The sequence below is a fragment of the Capricornis sumatraensis genome, chromosome 23 (assembly GCF_032405125.1).
Source record: "Capricornis sumatraensis isolate serow.1 chromosome 23, serow.2, whole genome shotgun sequence".
Classification (NCBI taxonomy): domain Eukaryota; kingdom Metazoa; phylum Chordata; class Mammalia; order Artiodactyla; family Bovidae; genus Capricornis; species Capricornis sumatraensis.
In genome coordinates this window covers 33,883,032-33,904,185 of record NC_091091.1, presented here as the reverse complement: position 1 = coordinate 33,904,185, position 21,154 = coordinate 33,883,032, and positions in this window count along the sequence as shown.

The window sequence follows — 21,154 nt, the reverse complement described above, 5'->3', positions numbered from 1 at the left end:
GAAAATGTCAGCCCAGAGAGAAAAGCATACAGACACTGGAATGCTGCTATGGCTAGAAAAATGGGTTGGATTGGCAAAAACCCTAATGAAGTGTCATATAACAATCTGGAGAACCCAAGAAAAAGGCGTTCAGTGACTTTTTTGTCAAATGTAGCCATATATGCATATGGAAACTCTAATGGTGACAAAAAAACATACATCACAGAAAATACATACCTGGGTCAAAACAAAAATGAAAGCATTATAAGACTTCAAAATAATAACTGCCAGATTTCCTAGAGATTTGCTATTAGTTTATTTATAATAGCCATTGCCTGTTGAACATTTAACATAATGTGAATCATTGTCACAGCTTATAAAAAATAACAATTTTATTTTCTTTTCTTTTCCCTTGGAATGACATCTGTTAATGTTGAAGAGTCAGCCTTTGAAACTCTTAACAATAGCGCTGCTGCAAAAATAGAATTCATGTGTCCTCAGTTATGAAATTAAAGGTTATTCAAGACTTGATTTGTCAGGATGTTGTCTTTTAGGTGAGGAAGGTGTAAACATATAATTATTAATTCAATTTCACTTTAGTAATACATAAATAATTCTAGCCTCAGAGTTTTTCTGGACTTTAGTCAAGCAATATGTTCTTGTCATCAATATATTTTATCTTAGTAATTACCTTTTTTTTAAATACCAAATGAAAAATGAAAGTAGTTATCATCACTTATAGGAAGTGAAACTTTGGATGGACTTGCTGAATTTTCTAACTTCTCTTTTATGACTGTCCCCTCCCTGCCACCCTGAAAGGAAAGTGAAAACCTGTGATACCAAAGAGCCTGAAGTTCTATCCAGAGGAACACAGAGAACAAGGATGCTGAGTGGGACTGAGTGGCAGATGTTAGTGATTTAATTTCATTCTCTTCACTTAAAGAAAAAAACCTTCACGGGTGACCTGGGGGACAGAAAGGCAAAATGAAAAAAACAGCAACAAAGGAAGTGCTGTGAGTTTTAATTACATAAACAATCACAGTCAATGGTAAGAACCTGCCAGCTTTACTGAGGAGAAGAATTCAGCAGTACTTGGCATTATTATGAGTCTTGATGCCTCCAGCACATCAGGATCTAGCCTGGTGTTTTTCTCTATAAAAGACTGGGAAGATGAAATGATGGAGAAGCCAACAGCTTGGTTAATCCCAGGGCAAGGGGAAGAGATCCCGAATGAGAGTCCTGCATCTTTCACCAGCTAACCGCATGCCTGAGGTTTGGGTGCAAACAAACCAATCAGTGAACTTCCAGGCTGGGAACAAGATGACCTTTGATTGCCATGAAGCAACCCTGAGCTCATCTGCCCTCCAGAGCTCTTCTGAAAGTGGTTCAGCACTCAAACATGGAACTTCAAGGTGCTTGTCCACCACAGGCTTGAACCACAGACTCATTGCAAATGGCAAATGCAACATTTTTTAACTTGCTCTCTGGGCTGTCTGTGGTTCTTGCCTACTATGCTGTCGGCCTTGGTAGGTTAGATGGATAGTCAGCCAGTGAGCAACCTCTGAGCTCACATGCACATGCTCCCTACATGCAACAAGCTCCCCAGAGGCAGATATTATAGCTCAGGGCATCACCTCCTCTGCTATTTCCCAGACTCAAAGACAGGTGGGCGGCTTGCAGGAGCTAGTGAAGAACAGGATGCGCCAAAGAAAGGATGCAGGATACAGGATGCTCGGGGCTGATGCACTGGGATGACCCAGAGGGATAGTTTGGGGAGGGAGGTGGGAGGGGGATTCAGGATGGGGAACACATGTACACCCATGGCAGATTCATGTTGATGTATGGCAAAACCAATACAATATTGTAAAGTAATTAGCCTCCAATTTAAATAAATTTATATTAAAATAAATAAATAAAAATGAAAAAAAAAAGAAAGGAAGTCCAGAAGAGGCTCTTCCCAAAGGCACAGCTGGAGAAGAAGCCATGTCCCTCTTTGACACAGTGCGGCTTCTCTCTGCTGCATTAGTACAGTTCCCATGCCACAAACAGCACTGTGGAGTGGAGGACAATCCGACCCAGTGACCCCTGCAGCCAGCAGCTCAGGGCTGAGCCAGCCCTGCAAGGTGCAGAGCAGGCTGCCCGGTGAGCACTGATGGCGCTGCACCTGTGCAACGCAAGTCAGTGTCTGCTCGACAGGCTACTGTGTCCTCAGTCTCGCGGGAGTCCAGCTCCACAAAAATATGCTTTACTTTTGTTTGGTAGATGATGAGGTGGAGGGGAAAATAAAGATGAGACACTGAGTAGACCCCAGCAATAGTGGGAGCTCTTAATTTCCTTCCAAGTAGTAGCATGCATTTGGAATCCTTTTATAAGAATTCTGGATCAGTAAGGTGCGAACAAGGAGCTAACATGTGGAGCCACCTACTGTGCCCCGAGTAACATGCTAAGTCCTTCAGGTAGTATTTGATTTATTTTCCAGGGCCTATTGACCAACCTAGATAGCATATTCAAAAGCAGAGACATTACTTTGCCGACTAAGGTCCATCTAGTCAAGGCTATGGTTTTTCCAGTGGTCATGTATGGATGTGAGAGTTGGACTGTGAAGAAGGCTGAGCGCCAAAGAATTGATGCTTCTGAACTGTGGTGTTGGAGAGTCCCTTGGACTGCAAGGAGATCCAACCAGTCCATTCTGAAGGAGATCAGCCCTGGGATTTCTTTGGAAGGAATGATGCTAAAGCTGAAACTCCAGTACTTTGGCCACCTCATGTGAAGAGTTGACTCATTGGAAAAGACTTTGATGCTGGGAGGGATTGGGGGCAGGAGAAGAAGGGGACAACAGAGGATGAGATGGCTGGATGGCATCACTGACTTGATAGACATGAGTCTGAGTGAACTCCGGGGGTTGGTGATGGACAGGGAGGCCTGGCGTGCTGCGATTCATGGGGTCTCAAAGAGTCGGACACGACTGAGCGACTGAACTGAACTGATTAGGGGAACACTGACATCCTCCTTGTGTTTGGAGACAAACCCCTCATCGGGTACCGTTTCTAGCCTCCTTCCCCATCTTTTCCACTCCATGGGAAGAAGAGTTACTTAACTAGTGAAGGAGAGGGAGGACAGAGCATGCGTGGCTCCGCCACTTCCTAACCTCTGTTTGGGGTCCACCTGCTTGTATTCTCCTTTAACTCTGTCCTTCCACTCCCTGAGTTTAACTACTAGCCTCTGATCCTGGGGGACCACTAAGTGGACCACACTTCAGGCTTGCCTGTGTCTGCAAGGGTAAGTCTGACTCCATCTAGTTTTCACTACTTGGTAGCTCCCTGTTGCCAACTTGCCATGGGATCTAAATCACATCTTCCCTCCTCCCTATGAAGGGAATAAAGATGGTGTTTTCATCTCCATTTGCCTATTATTGTATCTATTTCTTAATTGCTGTCAAACTCAATTAGTACCAAACTTCCTGTGTGGCCTTGGCCAACCTGTTAAACCCCTCCTGAATTCATCCATTCTGCAAGTGTTAAGCATCTATTCTGTGAGATTTGTGGGAGACAAAGAAGAGACCTAACTTAGTCAGCACTCTCCAAGGGCTCATCACCTTGTGGGAGAGTCGCACACAGAAACGAATATCAGGTTGGGGAATAAGAGTGCTAGGATGGATTAGTGATGTCTGCTCTGGGCATGGAATATGAACGTGGTATTTGCCAGCCCTGCTGCATGAGATTAGAAGGTTTAAACAGAGCGTCTGTTTTCTGGGTTCTGTTAAATCTGGTGGCAAAACCTCCCTGCCTCCTTCTTTCATGTGATTTAATTCAACAGACTTTTGTGGTTGCTTTCTGTGTGCCAGGCATTTATATTCAATTTTTAAAAATTCCTATGACATGCCCATCTGGCCATTATGAATGTCAATCTTGCCTCAGTTGAGAGCTGCTTTTTAGATCATTTCAACTTACATGTCTTCTTTTAACCTCTAAAAATTCAACACAAGACAAATGGCAACACATGACAAGATAGGGCATTAATTTCTCTCTGAGACTATTGACTCGATTTATGAAATCTTAATTAGTTAAGATACAGCTGACAATAAACTCTGGAAAATTCTGAAAGAGATGGGAATACCAGACCACCTGACTTGCCTCTTGAGAAATCTGTATGCAGGTCAGGAAGCAACAGTTAGAACTGGACATGGAACAACTGATTGGTTCCAAATAGGAAAAGGAGTACGCCAAGGCTGTATATTCTCACCATGCTTACTTAACTTTTATGCAGAGTATGTTATGAGAAACGCTGGGCTGGATGAAGCACAAGCTGGAGTCAAGATTGCCGGGAGAAATATCAATAACCTCAGATATGCAGATGACACCACCCTTATGGCAGAAAGTGAAGAAGAACTAAAGAGCCTCTTGATGAAAGTGAAAGAGGAATCCCTTGCATTCCTATACACTAATAATGAGAAAGTAGAAAAAGAAATTAAGGAAACAATTCCATTCACCATTGCAATGAAAAGAATAAAATACTTAGGAATATATCTACCCAAAGAAACTAAAGACCTATATATAGAAAACTATAAAACACTGATGAAAGAAATCAAAGAGGACACTAATAGATGGAGAAATATACCATGTTCATGGATCGGAAGAATCAATATAGTGAAAATGAGTACACTACCCAAAGCAATTTACAAATTCAATGCAATCCCTATCAAGCTACCAGCCATATTTTTCACAGAACTAGAACAAATAATTTCAAGATTTGTATGGAAATACAAAAAACCTCGAATTGCCAAAGCAATCTTGAGGAAGGAGAATGGAACTGAAGGAATCAACTTGCCTGACTTCAGGCTCTACTACAAAGCCACAGTCATCAAAACAGTATGGTACTGGCACAAAGACAGACATATAGATCAATGGAACAAAATAGAAAGCCCAGAGATAAATCCACACACATATGGACACCTTATCTTTGACAAAGGAGGCAAGAATATACAATGGAGTAAAGACAATCTCTTTAACAAGTGGTGCTGGGAAAACTGGTCAACCACTTGCAAAAGAATGAAACTAGATCACTTTCTAACACCGCACACAAAAATAAACTCAAAATGGATTAAAGATCTAAATGTAAGACCAGAAACTATAAAACTCCTAGAGGAGAACATAGGCAAAACACTCTCAGACATAAATCACAGCAGGATCCTCTATGATCCACCTCCCAGAATTCTGGAAATAAAAGCAAAAATAAACAAATGGGATCTAATTAAAATTAAAAGCTTCTGCACAACAAAGGAAAATATAAGCAAGGTGAAAAGACAGCCTTCTGAATGGGAGAAAATAATAGCAAATGAAGCAACTGACAAACAACTAATCTCAAAAATATACAAGCAACTTATGCAGCTCAATTCCAGAAAAATAAACGACCCAATCAAAAAATGGGCCAAAGAACTAAATAGACATTTCTCCAAAGAAGACATACGGATGGCTAACAAACACATGAAAAGATGCTCAACATCACTCATTATCAGAGAAATGCAAATCAAAACCACAGTGAGGTACCACTTCACACCAGTCAGAATGGCTGCGATCCAAAAATCTGCAAGCAATAAATGCTGGAGAGGGTGTGGAGAAAAGGGAACCCTCCTACACTGTTGGTGGGAATGCAAACTAGTACAGCCGCTATGGAGAACAGTGTGGAGATTCCTTAAAAAATTGCAAATAGAACTACCTTATGACCCAGCAATCCCACTGCTGGGCATACACACCGAGGAAACCAGAATTGAAAGAGATACATGTACCCCAATGTTCATCGCAGCACTGTTTATAATAGCCAGGACATGGAAACAACCTAGATGTCCATCAGCAGATGAATGGATAAGAAAGCTGTGGTACATATACACAATGGAGTATTACTCAGCCGTTAAAAAGAATTCATTTGAATCAGTTCTGATGAGATGGATGAAACTGGAGCCGATTATACAGAGTGAAGTAAGCCAGAAAGAAAAACACCAATACAGTACACTAACACATATATATGGAATTTAGAAAGATGGCAATGACGACCCTGTATGCAAGACAGGAAAAAAGACACAGCTGTGTATAACGGACTTTTGGACTCAGAGGGAGAGGGAGAGGGTGGGATGATTTGGGAGAATGGCATTCTATCATGTATACTATCATGTAAGAATTGAATCGCCAGTCTATGTCTGACGCAGGATACAGCATGCTTGGGGCTGGTGCATGGGGATGACCCACAGAGATGTTATGGGGAGGGAGGTGGGAGGGGGGTTCATGTTTGGGAACACATGTAAGAATTAAAGATTTTAAAATTAAAAAAAAAAGTAAAAAAAAAAAAAAGAAAGTGAAAGAGGAGAGTGAAAAAGTTGGCTTAAAGCTCAACATTCAGAAAACAAAGATCATGTCATCTGGTCCCATCAATTCATGGCAAATAGATGGAGTAACAGTGGAAACAGTGACAGACTTTATTTTGAGGGGCTCCAAAATCATGACAGGTGGTGACTATAGCCATGAAATTAAAAGATGTTTACTCCTTGGAAGAAAAGTTATGACCAACCTAGACAGCATGTTAAAAAGCAGAGACATTACTTTGCCAACAAAGGTCCGTCTAGCCAAAGCTATGGTTTTTCCAGTAGTCATGTATGGATGTGAGAGTTGGACTGTGAAGAAAGCTGAGCGCCGAAGAATTGATGCTTTTGAACTGTGGTGTTGGAGAAGACTCTTGAGAGTCCCTTGGACTGCAAGGAGATCCAACCAGTCCATCCTAAAGGAAATCAATCCTGAATATTCATTGGAAGGACTGAAATTGAAGCTGAAACTCCAATACTTTGGCCACCAGATGCGAAGAGCTGAGTCATTTGAAAAGACCCTGATGCTGGGAAAGATTGAGGGCAGGAGGAGAAGGGGATGACAGAGGATGAGATGGTTGGATGACACCACCGACTCGATGGACGTGAGTTTGAATAAACTCTGGGAGTTGGTGATGGACAGGGAGGTCTGGTGTGCTGCAGTCCATGGGGTCACAGAGTCAGACACGACTGAGCCACTGAACTGAACTGAACTGATGTCTGGGAAGCACACTATCAATGGTTCCACAAATTCATCATGTGCCCTACCACGCATGAAGCTAAGCTTGACTGCTCTGTTTCACTGAATCATCACCACTACCCATGAAGCAGCTTCTGTTGTCATTCCCATCATTTCCACTTTACAGGTGAGAAAATTAAAGTTGAGAAAGATCAGGGGTTTTCCTAATTAAGTAGGTCTGTAGAATGAAAGAGGTAAAGAATCTGCCTGCAATGCAGGATACTTGCAGGAGACATGGAATCGATCCCTGGGTTGGGAAGATCCCCTGGAGTAGGAAATGGCAACCCATTCCAGTATCCTTGCCTGGAAAAATTCCCTGGACAAAGAAGCCTGATGGGCTACAGTCCATGGGGTTGCAAAAAGTCGGATGCAACAGAGCACACATCTACACACACATAAGTGAAAGAGCTGAACCTTAAACATGCGATTGCAACTCCAGAGCTTACATCTCTCCTATCTCACCATAATACAGTCCTTCACTACGGGGGAAAAAAAAATCTCCTGGGTTAAAACTTTCCTTCTGGAGAGTATTAAACATCACACTCATTGAACTCCACTTTCACCAGTTTGAGCAGGACATTCCCAATGGGTGATCTTGGACAAGTCACTTGCCTCATGGACCCTGGTTTGCACATCTGTAAAAGATGAATACTTAAGAACACCGAGTCCCTGCTAGCTCAAAACCTCAGGATGTATATTTTGAAATCAAGATAGTGGGGCCCTAAGAAAATTCATGTGTAATTTACCTGTGTCATATATTAATTTCATAACACTCCCAAGTTGATAATTAGGTTACCATTTTCTCTCAGTGCCAAGTGGGGAAATGATTCTCTTTCCAAGTCATTGAAAGTAAAGACTGAAAGAATCGTATTTTCAAGCTGCCATTCCAAGCTGCTGTCTTCATCAGCACTAATGCATTCTAAGAGCAGTATTTGGCATCTGTAGGTTGAGGAGCTAGAGCTGGATCACATTTCTAAGTCAAAATGCAGTAAAGTTCACATTCAGAAGGATTTCACCATAATCCAATAGTACCTTAATGGGGCTTTAAGCCTCAAACCACATTTTAACCCATGAATTCTCAGGGAAGGCTTGGTCATATCATTTTTCAAGAGAGATATTTCATGGTCTATTGTTTTTATCCAAGAATAAGAAAAGGCACTTATGGATTAAAAAAAAAAAAAGGCTCTGGCTTATTTTGTAAAACTAAATGGATCCTGAGCTAGGAGGTTTAGAGGAGTCTTGTATGCTAAACACCACACTGAATGAATTGCACATCAACAACTGGGCCTGTATTAACAGCAGCAATTGTTTCTTTTACCCAAAATTACAACAGCTGCACTTCACTGAGGACAGTATTTCTCCTTTATGTGTTGCTGAACTGCAAGATGGACCATAACCTGGCTTTCTTAGGTTTTTGCCAAAGCACTTGAATTGATTCTGAAATGCCTAGGGGCTAAGTAATAGATCATACAATTCCTTAATGGAAGTGTTGAGTCTTAAGAAGAAATCAAAGAGGTGGAGAGAGAGAAAGAAAGGAAGGAAGGAAGGCAGGGAAAAGAAAGAAAGGAAAGGTGTATCATGGGTGGAGATGAGTCAGGAGCTTTAGTCTCTCTGTTGTTAGTCATGTCTGACTTTGTGACCCCATGGATTGCAGCGCACCAGGCTCTTCTGTCCGTGGGATTCTCCAGGCAAGAATACCAGAGTATTCCACATATTCTTGTATTCATGCCATGCCCTTCTCCAGGGGGTCTTCCCAACCCAGGGATCAAACCTGCGTCTGCTGCATTGCAGGTGAATTCTTTACTGCTGAGCACGAGGGAGATCCACTGTAGAGGGTACCAGCTTATAATGGTTGGGCTTATGATTTTTTTTTTGTTTGACCTTATGATGATGTGAAAGTGATACGCATTCAGTAGACACCGTACTTCATATTTTGAATTTTGACCTTTACTCTCTTGTGCTAATAGGCAGAAGCCACAGCTCCCACTCAGCCACGAGATCACAAGGATAAGCACCCGATACACCTGCAGCCAGTCTGCACCCAGATAACCATTCTGGTTCTCTCTTTCAGTATAGTTTTGTAAATTACATAGCTATTCCACACTTTGTTACAAAATAGGCTCTGTGTTAGATGATTTCGCTCAACTGTAGGCTCATGTAAGTGTTCTGAGTACATTTAAGGCAGGTGAGGCTAAGCTCTGCTGTTCCGTAGGTCAGGTGTACTGTGTTAAATGCATTTATGACTTAATATTTTTAGCCTGTGATGGGTTTATCAGGATGAAACTGTTGTTGTCAAAGAGGGTCTGTATAGAGGAAACCACAGAGGAAAATCCAGAACCTCTGCTGACAAAAGACAGAATGCACAGCCCCCAAGTTATATATTCAGAGATGCTTTTGTGTGCTGTTCGGATGTAAAAGCAGAAATCCAAATAGAGGTCAAATCGAAATGGTAAAGGCATAGGAAAAAAATGTCCACTTAGTGATCTGATGAATACACCTCAGCCTGCTCTTCACTGGGTTCTGACGGGTTCTGTGGGCAGAGACGTGAACAAGGCTGACCCACGACACTTGTAGCCTGGTGGAGGAGAAATCGGTGCAGAGTCCAAGAGAACAATTTGGTGGTGGGAGGTGGGTGGGGAAATTTGTCCTAGTTTAGGCCTAGAAAGGCTTTTCTAAGGAGATGACATTTCCTGTGAGACCTGAAGCAGGAGCAGGAGCCGTACTGGGGAGAGGAAGGTGTGTCCCCAGCAGGCGGAAGGTAGAAAGGTCTGGAAGTGGAACCAGCTTGGTGTGCGAGGTGCTAACGAAGGCGAGTGGGGAGGAGAGGGAGGCGAATGGTACATGATGCAGCTGGAGCCCCGTGGGCCTGGGTGGGGGGGTTTGGGTTTCTTCTGAGTATAATGGGGGCCCATTGAGGGCTTAGGAGCAGTCAATAGAGAGACACACAAAGGCCTCCGGGAGGGCTCGGAGCCGTAAGCCCTGCAGTGGGGCCTCGCTAAGCACTCTCTGCATTGTCGCCATAGACTCCTTTCACAACAGACTCTTGGGCCCTGATTTTCTCAGCTCTTTCTCTCCACGGCTCTCTTACAGCTTCAGAATAAACCAAACAAGGGAGGAAGAAGAAAAGCCCCCAGCCCCAGGGGCGCCCTGTCTGCCCCACTTGGTGTGCAGAGCCGGGGAGCACAGTCAGACGTTGCACGCTGAGAGCGGCCCTCCGCAAGCAGAGGCAGAGAGAGGATGAGAAGAGGGAGCCAGAGACCAGAGCAGGCACCTGTGCAGACCCTCGTCTTCCCAGGACCCCCGGGGGGTGGGCCAAGGGAACGGCAGAGGAGGGGAAGTGCAGGAATCTGGGTAACTCATTGAGATGGGCCAGGGGCACTTGTCTTTAAGACCCAAAAGAATGTGCGATCTGGGTCACAAGACCTGGTCCAAGTCCTGACTCCAACCATGAGACAAGAGTTATGCTTTATAGGTTCTGTTTGCCCTGAAGACTATCTCTGTCCTTCCCCGCTCTCTGTTCTATGCCCGGAGAGTGAGCTCTGTTGTCCTCAGCTTCCACTTGGGTTTGGCCAGTGGAGGTAGGAGCTTGGAGGAGAGGACAGTGCTGGTATTTATGCCCCCAGCCCCCTCCTTGCCCCCAGGCTGCAGATTGTTAGCTGATGGGTTTCTTTTCTGCTGGCCTTGGTCTGGACCAGGCAGTCCTGTCACACGACCCTCTCAAGAGCCCAGCTACAGCTTCTCCCTCAGCCCCTGCAGGCCTGGAAGTAGGCACGGCTTCCAGCTGTGGCCATCCCTGGGCGCTGCCATATCCCTGTTGGTTTCCTTGCCCCCAGTGGCAACTGTCATCAGTGGCACCTTCATCCACCTTTCTACATCCCCCCTCCCCTTGGAACGGACCGTCTGTTTCCTCCTTGCTCCTTTACTGATGCAAAGGGATCAGTTCAACCTCTCCCACAGGATCACGGTATCAGTTTCCGGCAGTTGCTGTAACAAATTATCCTAAACTGGTTGACTTAAAACAACAAAATATACTATCCTAGTTCTGAAGGCCACGAGTCCAAAAAATCATGATGTTGACAAGGTCACTTGCTCTTTGAAGGCTTCAGGGGATAATCGTTCCTTGCCTTCCTTCCCGGCTCCTGGCTGTTGGAGCCTCGCTGGCCTTCTTGGCCTGCAGCTGCGTCGTTGCCATCTCTGCATCTGTCATCACAAGCCATTCTCTCCCTGTATCTCCACATCCCTTCCCTCCATGTGTGTCTGGCTCTGTGCCTCGCCTCATCTCACCACTCACAGTGGATGAGGGAGCCACGCCACTCCAGGATGTCATCTCACCTAATTATATCTATGACAGCCTTATTCCCAAGTAAGATCACATTCTGAGCTTCTGGGAAGGTTATGAACTCTTGGGGGATGCTAATCAACCCAGCACAATCACTTTCAGAACAATTACAGCAAACTCCTAATAGCACTTCCCATGAGTCAGGCACTGCTTTATGTGTTTTATACACATTGACATTTAATTCTCGGAATGACTCTAAAATGTAGGTATTATGATAACCTCCACCCTACAAATGGGGAAATTGGGACACAGAGAAGTTAGGTAACTTGCCTAAGGTTATATAGCTAATACATAGTAGAGTGAGCATTCAAACTCAGACAGAAGCTTCCAGAGTCTGTCCTCTCAATGTTACACTGATTATTGCTCAGAAGAGTGGGCTGGTCCACTGCTTAAAAGCTACCTTCTGATAGAGACCAGGGAGTAATAATATAAATAGTAGCAACCGGGACTTCCCTGGTGGTCCTCTGATTAAGGCTCCGTGCTTCCATTGCAGGGGACATGGGTTCCATCCCAGGTTGGGGAGCTAGGATCCCACATGCCACATGACACACCCAAAAGATTAAAAAAAAAAAGTAGCAACCAACAGTACAATAAGAAAAGGTAACACAAGAAGTGCTTTAAAGGTGGGAGGTAGATTCTGTCAATAACCCTCATTTTTATAGAGGAAGATACAAAGACCTGGAGATGGTAAGTGAACTGCCTGTCTGTGAACACAGCTGGTAAGCTCTAGAGCAGATTCCTCAAGTACAATCATAATTACTATTTTATGTTGGTGGCCAGATCCTCCCATCCACCTTGGGCATTGGTAGATATTGTCATATACTACCTGAAATATCATTTGCAATGAATCTGCGTAGGTGGGAAGACGGACTTTCTGCAGAAACAAACACAGAGCCTCAAGTTGTTGTGTTTGCCAACTTCCACCATGTAAACGCTCTCACCACTGCCAATTCCAAGCCCCAGTGTGACATCTCAGACCCAAACTTGGGAAGAGGTCCAACACATTTAGGCCCTGTCAGCCTGACAAGCTGGCTCAGTCACATGCCTGCCTCAGGGATCTTCTGTAAAATGTTGATGTGGACTCTTGAAAACAAAGCTCCCGGTCTTCTGGATCAAGAGACAAAGATTTCTTTAGCTTTCAGAGGTACAGCCAGGGCAAACAGGATCAGGGGGCCGATTTCCCGAGCAGGCATGGAATGTGGTTGGTATGATCTCAGGAGGTCTGTGACACTTCTGAGAATTAAGGGGTAATAGTTGTAGTTTGTATGTGGAAGACGGGCTTCCCAGGTAGTAAAGAATCCACCTGCAAGTCAGGAGCAGCAGGAGACATGGGTTTGATCCCTGGGTCGGGAAGATCCCCTAGAGGAGGGCATGGCAACCCACTCCAGTATTCTTGCCTGGAGAATTCCATGGATAGAAGAACCTGGCGGGCTACAGTTCCTGGCATTGCAAAGAGTCAGACACGACTGAGCAAATAACGTGCGCGCACACACACACAGGGCTTCCCAGATGGTGCTAGTCGTTGATATAAGAAGCTGAGGTCCCGACATAGGACCTTTCTGAAAATCTAGAAAATCAAGTCCTAGGTAGAAGTTCTATTGTTGTTTAGTCACTAAGTCACGTCCAACTCTTTGGGGACCCCATGGACTGTAGACCACCAGGCTCTTCTGTCCATGGGATTTTCCAGGCAAGAATACTGAAGTGGGTTGCCATTTCCTCCTCCAGGAGTTCTTTCTGATCCACGGATAGAACCCAAAGTCTCCTATATTGGCAGGTGGGTTCTTTACCGCTGAGCCACCCGGGAAGCCCAGATAGAAGTCTTGATGTTGCTGTTATTCAATCGCACAGTTGTGTTGACTCTTTGCAACCCCATGGACTGCAGCATGCCAGGATTCCCCTGTCCTTTGCCATCTCCCAGAGTCCATTGAGTTGATGATGCCATCCAACCCATCTCATCCTCTGTCGTCCCCTTCTCTTGCCTTCAGTCTTGCCCAGCATCAGGGTCTTTTCTGAGTCAGCTTTTCACATCAGGTGGCCAAAATATTAGAGCTTCAGCTTCAGTATCAATCCTTCCAATGAATATACAGGATTGATTTCCTTTAGGATGGGCTAGTTGGCTCTCCTTGCAGTCCAAGGGACTCTCAAGAGTCTTCTCCAACACCACAGTTCAAAAGCATCAAATCTTCAATGCTCAGCTGAAGTCTACAGGGATAAATAAATATTTGTGGTCTGGCCTCTGCCCTTGGCTACACATCTCACCTAAACAGAGCTCCTCATTTTGTTCTAGAGAAGGAAAGTGGTGTGACTGCAAATGTTATAGAATTTAGGAGGCAAAGAGCCTTTTTAGGAGCATATGGGGAGAAACTTATTTTTCTGTAGAAGCAGCAAGATATTCCAATTTATTTATTTATTTATTTATTTGGATGGGATATCACCTCACACCAGTCAGAATGGAACCATCAGAAAAATCTACAATAACAAATGCTGGAGGGGATGTGGAGAAAAGGGAATGCTCCTACATTGTTGGTGGAAATGTAAACTGATACAGCCATTATGAAGAACAGTATGGAGAGTCCTTAAAAACCTAGGAATGAATCTACTATGACCCAGCAACCCCACTACTGGGCATTTACCCTGAAAAAAACTACAATTCTAAAAGACACATGTACCCTCAGTGTTCATTGCGTCACTATTTACAATAGCCAGGACATGGAAGTAGCCTATATGTCCATGGACAGATGAGTGGGTAAAGAAGATGTAGGACATTTACATAAAGGAGAAACTTTTTAATGCAGTCTATGCCACTCTCTCATGCTCTCTCCCCCATCTACCAACACAGCAATATTTTTACATTTTTGTAACTGTTTATTTTGAAATGATTGCAGACTCCCAGGAAGTTGTAACATAGGACATAGAATAGTCCCATGAACACTTCACCTAGCTTCCCCCACTGGTGACATCTTGTGTAACTAATACAATATCGAAACCTGAAAATTGACTCTGATACAATACTGTGTGTTAACTAGACTACTGACCTTGTTCAGTTTTTACCAGTTTTTATGCATCTCTGTGTCTTGGGAGAAGGAGGTATAGTCCAGTGCTCCTTGATTCCTCATGTAGAGTCATATGCTGCGCTGTGCTTAGTCGCTCAGTCATGTCTGGCTCTTTGCAACCCCGTGGACTGTAGTCAGCCAGGCTCCTCTGTCCATGGGGATTCTCCAGGCAAGAATACCGGAGTGAGTTGCCATGCCCTCCTCCAGGAGATCTTCCCAACCCAGGGAATGAACCCAGGTCTCCTGCATTGCCGGTGGATACTTTACTGACTGGGCCACCAGAGAAGCCCACAGACTCATGTAACCACCACCAAATAGGATCCAGATTATTCCATCACCATCCTTTATAGACTCAGCCCCACCCACCCCTGTCCCTGTCTCCTGGCAACCACCCATCTGTCCTCCATCTCTAGAGTTTCGTCCTCTTGTGCATGTTACACGTATGGAATCATACAGCGTGAAATCTTTTGAGACTGGCTTTTTTCACTTGGGGCTTCTCTGGTGTCTCCAATGGTAAAGAATCAGCCTGCAATGCAGGAGACCTGGGTTTGATCCCTGAGTCAGGAAGAGCCTATGGAGAAGGGAATGGCAACCCACTCCAGTATGCTTGCCTGGAGAATTCCGTGGACAGAGGAGCCTGGTGGGAGTTGCAAAAAGCTGGACACGACTGAGCAATTAACACTTTCACTTTTTTCACTTAGCATAATGCCCTTATCTATGTTGTTGCATGTTATGAGTTAAACTGTGTCCCACTCAAAGTTACTCAGTGTTGGAGTTCTATCTCCTACTACTCCTATTGACTCCTACTAACTCCAAATAGGACTTTATTTGGAAACAGGGTGACTGCAGATTTAATTAGTTAAGATGAAGCCATACTAGGGTAGGATGGATCCCTAACCTGGTGTTGGGGGTCCTTATAAAAAGGAGAAATGTAGACAGGGACATACACACCAGGTCAACACCATGTCAAGGTTGGAGTTATACTGTCACAAGCCAGGAAACAGCCCAAAGCTAGGAGAGAGGCCGGGAACATTGCTCCCCCAGCACCTACAGAGCGAGCATGGCCCTTCTGACACCTTGGACTTCTCGCCTCCAGAGATGTCAGACAAGAAATTTCTCGTTGGAACGACTCAGTGGCATATTTGTTACAGCAAAGCTAGCTAACTAATATACTGTAAATCTCCAAAGTTTGCTCCTTTTTATGGCTGAGGAGTGTGACACTGTGTGGCTGTAGGCAGGTGTCTAACCATTTACCTACTGAGGACATTTGGATTGCTCCTACTTTCAGGCTATTACAAATAAAGATGCTGTGAACAATCATGTACAGGTTTTTGTCTGAACATAAGTCTTTATTTCTCTGGGATAAATTTCCAAGAGTGTGACTGCTGGGTCTTAAAAGGTAAATATATGTTTGTTGTTGTTTAGTCGCTCAGTCGTGTCTGACTCTTTGGGACCCCATGGACCATAGCCCACCAGGCTCCTCTGTCCATAGGAAATCTGTCCATAGGATTTCCCAGGCAAGAATACTAGAGTGGGTTGCCATCTTCTTCTCCAGGGGATCTTCCTGACCCAGGGATCAAACCCATGTCTCCTGCATTGGCAGGCGGAGTCTTTACCACTGAGCCACCAGGCAAGCCCACGTGTATGTTTAGTTGGCAAGAAATCACCTAACAATTTCCCCATATCATTAATTTTCATGGTGCATAGATTCTTTCAGCCTCTGATAAGCATGCCTTCCTTTTTTTTAAAGACTGCAATGGACTCTTAGAGGGAAAGTGGAAGGACGAAGGTGGTTCGGAGCTAGAAAACAGGCAAATATGATAGAAATATGGCATTCTGATAACTTATGCTGCCACCAGTGGCAAAGTGGATTAACTAAAAAGAGCCACAGTCAACCCTGGTTTATCTGAATAAAGTCAGCAATTAGACAAACACCAGTTCAATACTTACCATGCGTCAGACACTAACCCAGATACTGGGAAGGGTGCACACACTAGGATGGGCACTTGTTCCTCAAAACCTCTCAACCTGGTGTAAGAGGTGGTGGACATGTTCACAAATCACTTTCATGTTATCCAGTATGACGAGGAGGGTGGGGGAATTGTGAGATACGTATAATACAAAACAGAAGCTAAACCCAAAATTACAAGCACTGAGACCTGGAGTGTTTGACGAGATCTTGCTCCTGTCTTAATTTCTCCTTACTTAGCCTTTTACTGGGGCTTCCCTGGTGGCTCGGCTGGTAAAGAGTCTTTTATTATCCAAAATACAAGTAGACAGCTTGGAGATAGGACTGAGACGAAATTTTAATCCTGCACAAACCAGAAAGTGAACTTTAAGGTTCACAGGCACTTTTCGATGATTTGAGCTCCTGGAAATGGAGTGTGACAGCTGGATTAGTTACAAAAACAGGAAGTGTTTTATTGGATTATCTGGATCATCCGTCAGGTTGAAGCCCTTCACTCAGGGATGGCCCACCTCTCATGCTTCCAAAGCCTTCTTCTGGGAGACACATTCACCACCTGCCTGTTCTCCTCGTAAACCCCTCACTTTTTCCTTCCTTGCCCTTCAATGGAACAATCTGAGGAATTCAGTCGGAGCCTTGATTAAGGGCTTATGGGCAAGTCTGTGGCTTCATCATCTCTTCTCAATGGAGAGCTTTTAAGGCCCAAAAGAGGACTAACCCAGCCTTAAGTCTAACCAACAAAGCTCTTTTAAATAAAGTGAGTAGACCTTGCCTTGTCCTTAGAACTTAAAACATCCCATAAATGTTTTTCCCCTTGACGTGTCTTTTGTAAATTTCAGCTGAGTGCAAGATGATATTTTGCTTTTCAGCACTGATGTTCCCTGACTTTCTAGTGTCTACTTGAGGGATGGAGAGCCCAGGGCTGAACCAGATAGGAGAGCCATGACTGTGATATTGTCTGTCAAGACAGCTCTCCAAGATCGCAAACCAGAAATAGAGTATAATGGAGGCTGCTGGTTGTCTGAATCTCCATTTACTTCTGAGCTTTCAGTGAGCATGGGCGCCAGCTGGACCACATTTCTCAGGCTTCCCTGTATCCAGGTGCTGTCACTGGACCAAGCTCTGGCCAATGGGATGTGAGCAGAAAGGATGGGTGCAATTTCCATGCCATGGCCTTTAAAGAAAGGAGAGTGTGTTCCTCTGTCTCTTTCTATTCTTGCCTCATGGAAAGTTGACAGGGTGGAGAATCACTTTGGAGCACACACTTAAGAATAATGCCTCAGGGATGGTGAAAGAATGAGATAAGATTCTGGGTCCTCACATCTGTGGAACCATCTCAACAACCAACTGATTATTCTTGGGCAATCATAACCAACTCCTTATTCTTGGGCAATCTCATGAAAGTGAGATTAACTTCCATCTTTCTCTTTTAAATTGATATTATTTTGATCTTTGAAACAACAGTTGAATCTGCATTCTGCTAATATTAATACATGGAATAAATCAAAGGGAGAGAGCTGATCTATGTATGAGTTGGAAAGAAGCAGGAAAACAGAAAAACAGGAAAGAGTCCACAATGGGAAAAGCAAGTGATGGAGAATGGTACAATCGAGTATACGGTGTGGCTCTCCAGCACTGAACGGGTAGTAGCCACTCAACTAACGTATGTTGATGGATAGGTCTCTCCTAGCAGTCAGTGTTCATCTCTCAAGTGCAACGCCCTCCTTCTTACTTCCTGGCCTTTGCACGTGGTTTCCTTTAACCTGGATCCCCTTGTCACCCTCATAGTTCCCAACACTTGAATAAATCCTACTCATCCCTCAGATTTCTGTATGAATGTGGCTTTCTTGGGGAGAGCCCTTTCTAAGCTGAGGCCTTACTCCACTGTGCTCCCCTCAACACTCTCCCTGCCTGTACACCTGCCTGACCATTCTTCTGGCTCCACTTCCAGACTGAGAATTCCAGGAGGGCAGGGACCACACTTGACTGTAAGCCACTGAATCCCCAAGGCTCTCCCCCAGACTACACGCAGGACGCTCAATGACTCTGGTAAGAGTCACAGAGTCACAAAGAATTAGGCTTTTAAAGCTTGAAATGAAACCCTTCCTCCTGGGGAGGCCCAGCCAAGTGCCCAAATGCCTCTGTTCTTGGGGAAAACAATTGTGGGACTTCATCTACCATCAGAGGCTACTGTGCTGTGCTTAGTCACTCAGTCATGTCTGACTCTTTGCAACCCCATGAATTGTAACCTGCCAGGCTCCTCTGTCTACGGGGATTCTCCAGGCAAGAATACTGGACTGAGTTGCCATGACCCTCCTCCAGGAGATCTTCCCAACCCAGGGATTAAAACCAGGTCTCCCACACTGTGGGCGGATTCTTTACCGTCTGAGCCACCAGGAAAGCTCAAGAATACTGGAGTGGGTAGCCTATCCCTTCTCCAGGGGATCTTCCCCACCCAGGAAATGAACTGGGGTCTCCTGCATTGCGGCAGATTCTTTACCAGCTTGAGCTACCAGGGAAGCCCTCAGAGGCTGTTACCCACTTGCAATACCGATTAGCCATTTCCTCTCTCAACTTCCGTTTGTTTCAGCTGTAGTCTAGTTGAGGGTTTGTTTTGCTCTATTTCCTTCTCGCTTTTCACCTGGGCTTTTATATTCTGATTGTCATTCTGCTGTCTGGAGCTGGAGCACTGTCCTTCACAGCTCTCGGGTCGCACTCCCCCCCACCCCATGTCGGCTCTGTCCCACACCGCCCCCCTGCCTCTGTTAAGAGCACAGCACCAGGCTCCTCCGCTCCTGTCGCCTGCAGCACCAAATGAAAGCTCCACTTTCATCCCCAGACCCCCTTGGCCTGCGATTTTTTCATATCATAATAAGGCTCAAATCAGTTCAAGCAACTTCTTCAAAAGCCACACAGATTATTCAAAACAACAGCAATAGGGGAGGAATAAAAGCAGTTAAACTACAAAAATTATCTGGTACACACAATCCTTGGGTCTCTTACTTCCTTTGACAATCATGCGTCGTTTCAAGAGAGCAGGGAGAGCAGACTGCTGGAAAACAGCCCGGTTTCCTCCAGCACCAGGTCACCCCCACGGCCCAGGCTTCTCCCAGGAGCAAGGTGACTTGCCCAGGCTGCCAGTTCATGGGCCTACCACCCACACAGAGCCTAGAACTCACAAGGACCTATGCCTGGTTTCACACTCCACTGTCTCGGTTTTATATGCTTAATAACTTCTGAATAAGGGCTCGTGTTTCCATTTTGCACTGAATCCTGCAAATTAGGCAGCTCCCACTACCCTTTGGGGTCAAGTCTTGGGAGTCACAGCTGCCTTCCCACAGGCCAGGCTCAGAGTATCTTTAGAACCTTAGAATTCTGGGCCATCAGAACCAGAAAGGGTTACGGGATGAGAGTGCTGTAAGACAAAGGTCCAAGCTGGATTCGAATCCCACCCTCCGGGTTGCCACCCGTAGGCTAATTATCACCGAGTTCTGAGCCTCAGTTCCTTATTTGTAAAACAAAGGAAACCTTACTTTCCCTCCTAAAGTTGTTGGGAGGATCAAAGGAGATAATTTATTAGAACAAGGCACCTGGAAGAGACTGGGACTTTAAATATTTGAGGCTGGAAAGCGGCCATTTGGGGAATTTCAGACAGTCTCTGCGGTTTATGAGAGGAAAAAATAAATAAATTTGTCTTTGGAACAGACATTCCCTTTGTTTAAGGAGAGGCCACATCACTGAGTCATTTTGGTCCTACTGGTAAAGCCAGTTCCCATCCGAATGTATACCATTTACAAATGTCAATTGGAGACTCTCCAGATGAATCCTAAAATTAAAAAATTCTTTTATATAAAACTTGGAACTTCAGTGTCCAATGCCTGAAAAATATCATTGTATACTCTTGGGAGATGAGTTTGTTGTTTTGACCAAAAATGAGCTCACAAGTAATCCAGTGCCAAGACCTACCCCCATGAGGAGGGAGGTGCAGGCTTGGCCCCCAGTACTGTAGGGCTGAGGCTGTTGAGCTGCCCCAGCGGGACTATTTAAGCCAAGGAAGCAGACTTGATGAACACAGAAAGGTCTTCAGTGATTGTGAATGGCAACCTGACAGGTGGGGGTGGGCATTTCCCCCAAAGGGATCAGCGGTTCCCACTGTCAGGCTTCCTTCAACTGAGCTGAGTCCTGGGGAAGAGGAGAAGGTGGCCTTTGTATCGGAACGGATGACAGTTTTCTTTTCTCTGAGAGTGGCCTGAACTCCTCAGCAGAAATGTTCGGCAAGTATCTTTCGGGTCCTCTAGTCTTTTGAAGGCCCAGTGGCAAGGCTGAGCTTAGTCTTGTTGTTAAACTCTGTTGTCCCCATTCAGTAAAGTCATGCCATTTCCTTTTTTTTTTTAAATCACATTGTACAATTTCAGTTCAGTCCAGTTCAGTCACTCATTCGTGTCTGACTCTTGGCGACCCCATGAACCGCAACAAACCAGGCCTCCCTGTCCATCACCAACTCCCAGAGTTTACGCAAACTCATGTCCATTGAGTCAGTAATATCATCCAGCCATCTCATCCTCTGTTGTCCTCTCCTCCTCCTGCCTTCCATCTTTCCCAGCATCAGGGTCTTTTCAAATGAGTCAGCTCTTCACATCAGGTGGCCAAAGTATTGGAGTTTCAGCTTCAACATCAGTCCATCCAATGAACACCCAGGACTGATCTCCCTTAGGATGGACTGGTT